This window comes from Mesocricetus auratus, unplaced genomic scaffold (genome assembly GCF_017639785.1).
Source record: "Mesocricetus auratus isolate SY011 unplaced genomic scaffold, BCM_Maur_2.0 Super-Scaffold_100676, whole genome shotgun sequence".
NCBI lineage: Eukaryota > Metazoa > Chordata > Mammalia > Rodentia > Cricetidae > Mesocricetus > Mesocricetus auratus.
This window is the reverse complement of record NW_024429266.1, coordinates 133292884-133298667: the sequence shown is the minus strand read 5'-3', so window position 1 is coordinate 133298667 and position 5784 is coordinate 133292884.

Below are 5784 nucleotides of genomic sequence, written 5' to 3'. Positions count from 1 at the left end.
TGGTGGTCAATCTTCATTATCAGCCTGACTGAACTTAGAATCGCCACGGAGACACAACACACCCCTAGGGTGGCACCATTCCGAAAGTCAGGACCCCAGGCTAGATAAAAAGGAAAAGGGGGAATGTGAGCTGAGCCCTCCCCGCATTGCTTTCTTCTTCCTGACTGGACACCATATGATCACCTGCAGTGTGGTCCCATTCCTTCCTCCACCATGCTGAACTGTAACCCCTCAAATTACAAGCTAAACAACCCCTATCAGTGGTGGTTTGAATAGGTATGACCCCCCCCCCAGAGACTTGTATGTGAATGCTTGGCCTGTAGGGGGGTGATAGTATTAGGAGGTGTGGCCTTGTTGGAGTAGATGTGGAGGAAGTGGATCACTGTGGAGACAGGCTTTGGGGTCTTATAAGCTCAAGTCTGGCCAGTTTGACACAGTTCTTCCTTCTACTGCCTGTGGATCAAGATGTAGGATTCTCAGCTCCTTCTCCATCAGCACGTCAGCCTGCATGCTGCCATGCTCTGTCATGATGACAATGGACTGACTGTCTGAAACTGTAAGCCAGCCCCAATTCAATGTTTCCCTTTATAAGAGTTGACATGGCCGCGGTGTCTCTTCACAGCAATGGAAACCCTAACTAAAACATTTCCTATTTTAAGTTGCTTTTTGCCAAGTATTTTGTCACAACAATGAATGAAGTAGCTGGTACAATGAGGAGCGAGTGAGAAGGGCTACGGCCTTCCTTGGTAACCAACTATCCTCCTCTAATTTCCTACAGAAAGGAGCCCAGCCGCCCCCCTCCTCAAATCAATAAAAGTGAAACCACTACCTAACTCCTTTCCTGCCTCCCCTCTGCCTCACTGGATCCTAAGAAGGAAGATGAAGTCAGCACTGATCTAGAAAGGGCAGCCCATGAAAACAGAAGTCTATTACTCGGTGGTGACACATTAGAGCATGTTTATAAATACACACTTTACTATTTTACTAGAACGCTGGTAGACAGCACGCTTCATCATGCCAGCAAAGGACATCTGCTAAACATAAAGTCCGTGAAGATTGTTTTGCCTATGACAATTCTGAGAAAGTGTTCCCACGAACAAAGTCCAGCCCTGTTCCTTCCAAAAACTGACTCTGGTTGTCCCATGTGGACCACAAGGATACAGCTACGTGAGCAGGATCACAGGCAAAAGAACAGAGCTTGAAGGGTGAGTATTCCTCCTTCCACACTGAATTATGCTGTGGTGAACGTCAGCATCTTGAGACAGGCTGACCTCTTGGTTGCTGAACCCCTCTTTGCCTACAAATCAAGAGTGTTCCACTACTACTATTAATCAGAAGGATGTTGGTCTTGGAGGCCCCTGCCATTAGATTGGAAGACTGAAGGGGCCCCAGGCAGGGCTGGCTTCATGGTTCAGGATTTCTTCAGTTTTGTTGTGCTTTAGTTACTTTTGCTGTTCTGTGATAAAATACTTTGACAAAATCAACCACGACGAAAGGAGAGTTCATTTTGACTCACATGGTACAGTCCATATTAGTGGGGAAGTTGGGGTGGCAGCAGCCTGTGGCAGCTGTCTGCTTTGCAGCACAAACGAAGCAGAGGGAGGATGAAGGTTACTTTATCCTTTTTATACAGCCCAGGATCCCAGGCTAGAGAGTGGCCCCCAATGGGTGAATCTTCTCATTTCAGTTAACCTAATCAAGATGATCTCCCGCAGACCTTCCAAGGTGATTCTAGGTCTCATCAAGCTGACAACTGAGATGGACCATCATACGTTGGCTCTATGAATCAGAGGGGGCTCATGATCAACAGGACTCTACAGCTGTTTGAATGCTATGCTCTTGTTGGCCTCAAACTTGTGTAGCTGAGGCTGACCTTGAACTTATCTTCCTGCTTTCACCTCCTGAGTGCTGAGATCCCAGCCATGCACCATTAGGATTGGTTCATATAGCTCTGGTGGTTGAACACAGGGTTTCACTTGTATACCAGACAGGCACCGTACAAACTGAGCTCCATTCCCAGCCATTTATTAATCTTTCAACATGGAACCCTATCGTTTTACTTTGCACAGAATGGTAGGAGCAGAGTGGGAGCAGAGAGGGTTGAACACCACCATAAAGCAACTAGAAGATGCCATCTGGATCTCCGTCCTGCGTGTGGATGGATTGATGTGACAGTTCACATTCGCTGAGACAGTCCTTTAGAGAAGGGACTCCTGGGGTTAAAAGGTTCAGAGGGCTGAGCTGAGCTGAGCCATGCTGGGGAGATACTTACATGCCCCCATCTCTGCCTGTGACTCCATCTCTTAGATTGGATTTTGAAGAAGAAAAACAGAGGCATGCTTCTTGTATGGCAGGAATGAAGCATCCATTTTTGGGGGGTAGATGGGGGGTTCAAGACAGGGTTTCTCTGTAGCTTTGGATCCTGTCCTGGAACTCACTCTGTAGACCAGGCTGGCCTCGAACTCAAGGAGATCTGCCTGCCTCTGCCTCTGCCTCTGCCTCTGCCTCTTGGGTGCTAGGATTAAAGGTGTGTGCCACCACTGCCTGGCTGCATCCATTCTATACATTAGGACCAGAGCTAAAATTGGATAGGTTTTGCACATTCTAACACGCAAGCCTTCACTTGTAGATACTGTGACTGTTTTCATTACTCTGTAATAACATTTTTATTCCCCTTAAATGATCCAGGCTGAAAAATGGCCCAGTGGGTAAAAGCATTTGCTGCTAAACCTCATGACCTGAGTTTGATCCCCACATGATGAAGGACAGAACTGAACCCGCAGATTGCTCTCTGACCTCCCCATGTGCCCCCCAATAAATAAATGTAATAAAAATAAAGATGTAATCCCTTGGACCTGGCATAGCTGGTGCAGAACATGCCTGTTCTGACTGTCCCTCTCATCAGCTCCCCGTGTCAGGGTTGTCATGAATGTTAACTGTGTTACTCTTTCTAGTAGACTCTAGATGAAGCCTCTCAAGCATTCTGGGCAGTGACTAGCAGGTCAAGGCAGATCTGCAGCCATGGCAACACCAGTCTGCTCTGGCTGAGATGTTTTAGCCAGTTTATGGGACATGGTATTTTTTTTAAAAAAAGAATTTGTCTGGTTTTTATCTTAGATCCCCGGGGCAGAGCTTCTAAACCCTTGGAATTTCCTAAGTGGTAGCAGTGTCTCTGGTAGTCATGGTGGGCCCTGGATCACACCAGAGTTTATACTAACAAGGTGACTAATGGTGACTGTTCTGTGCGGGCTTGAAAATGATCTATGATAGCCATATTTTCAGTTCTGAATGAGTGAGTTTATTAAGCATAAAGCAAACCAAAGTAAAAGAATAAACAGAAGAGATAGGTGGGTAAACTGGGAGACAGATGTTAGATAGAAAACATCAAAGCAGATGTTCAAAACAAATCCAGCTTTTAAAAACCAACTAGGAAACCCTCATGAGACAGTCAGCTGGGGTGTCTGGTAGAGTACTAGACAGAACAGAGTGTCCCCTCAGGTGAGGCTTCCTAGTAAAAAACAAATGACAGCAGAAATGTCCTACCATGAAGAGAGTGCAGACACCAGCAGAAATTGACTGACCAGGCCCCATTGAGGTGGCCAGCTGGAGTTCTGATAAAGAAAATCCTGGTCAGAATAGAGTGTCCCTCGGGTGAGACTTCCTAGTAAAAGAACAAATAATGACAGACACAGATACATCACCAATTGGGGGCTTGCAGACACGAGCAGAAACCAACTGAAGAAGTTACGGCAGTCTGCAGGAGTTTCTCTCCATGAGTGAGTTTCCCATCCCGGGCACTTTTATATCGTGAGATAAGCAACAGCAACACCTGTTGGAAATGGTTTGCCATCCAACGGCTTTCCAGGACATAATGTTTTTACTCTGGGGCTGCTTTGCTATTCCCTCCCTGTCACAGAGTTAGGGAGGCGGCCCATTCCCAGACAAAGGGTCCTGTAGGACACTTGACATAAACACACTCGGGTCAGAAGTTGAACGGGAGGACTCTGCTTCTAGAGACAACTTCTCAAGCAGCTCAAACAGTGACTGACAATTTACCAATACAACAAACACTACAGTGACCCATTCATATCTGCAGGATGAAGATGTCCCTGATATAATTAGAGGGTTAGGACATTGAGTCATGTGATGTCAGTGAAAGGGACGGCCAGCCAGAGATGGTGTTCCATCTGTCACTCCAGGATCATGAAGCCCCAGTAAAAACTCTAGACACTAGCGTCCAGGTGATATGCTGTGGGGTAGCACCCCTTGGTAGTATGTGGAAGGCTCAGAGGCATTGCACAGGGGACCCTATTGGTTCTCACTCTAAGGCAGCGGTTCTCAACCTTCCTACCGCTTCACCATTTAATACAGTTCCTCACGCTGTGGTGACCCCAACCATAAAACTGTTTTTGTCAGTACTTCACACTGTAATTTGCTATTGCTATGAATCATAATGAAAATCCCTGATATGCAGGATATCTGATGTGTGACCCGTGTGAGAGGGGTCGAGACCCATAGGTGGAGAAACACTGCCCTAAGGGCCTCTTCTTTTGATTTATCTTTACATATATCCTTTAGAATCAGAGCAGGAGAAGGAGACCACAAGCCTGCCTGGGGCAGCTTGTCCAGGCAGTGTGGCGAAAACTCAGGCCCACCTGGCACTATTATGGTGACCAAATATATGATGGGGGTATGGGGGAGACAGAGATACACACACAGAGAGAGAGAGAGAGAGAGAGAGAGAGAGAGAGAGAGAGAGAGAGAGAGAGAGAGAGAGAGCATGGTTCATGTCCTGTGGAGGGAAGCAGATCTGAAGAGGTGAAGGTGGTAAAGAGTAGGCTGCGGTGGGTGACCTGTGTGCTACCCTGGGTCATGGTAAGAGCATAAGGCTGCACAGAGTTGGCCCTTCCCCTCACTGGCTGCAACACTAGGGAGAGCAGGCTCTGTTCCTTCACAGGCTGCAGCACTCAGGGGAGCAGGTCCTGCACTGCGCCGTGGAGCTGACTCTGTTCTTGTGGTGGGAGCTGGCCCTGAGAACATGAGCGTGACAGATTTGGCCCTGCCCCCGTTTGCCATATGGTGGCATGTGTGAGGGAGAGACCTCTTGTTCCTTGGCCCTCACCATCTGCAGCAGGTAGGAGAGCTGGCCCCTGGGTCGTGAGAGTGGAAGAAGTGGTCCTGCACCTCGCTGGCTGCAGCACTTGGGAGAGTGATGCCTGTGTTCCTCAGGGGAGGTAGCTGGTCAGAGGGCCTGGAAGCAGGAGAACTGGCCTAGCCCCTTGCTCCTCTCTGCATGAGGTGAACTAGCCAGGCCAGTGCTGTAGAGCTCACCCCGGGGTTAAGGATGGGAGAGAGCTGGCCGGCTGACCAACCCTGCAGCCACCCAGGCACAGAACCAGGCCCATGAGTGGAACCACCCCAATGTCCACCTCCTCCATGAACTACTGGAGCATGTGAAGGGGGCTGGTCCTGCAGACCCAAAGCTGCAGGATCTCCACGACACAGGGCAACAACAGGATGTCCAAGAGGAGTCCCAGTGAGGACCCAGTATTGACAGCGTAGCAGAAACCAGAGGCCTCGAACCAGACCAGTAACTCAGTGCAATGAACATTTGCCTTGAGGATGTATGGACCAAAGGGTTCACGGTGTGATCCACTGTGTCATTCTGCAGCTCCCATCCGAGATTTTGCTGTTCTTCCCTTAAATTTTATGTCATTTGTGGGGGAGGTTGCCGAGGTAGAGGGGTGGAATCCAGATGTATGGTGTGAAAGCCATGAAGGATCA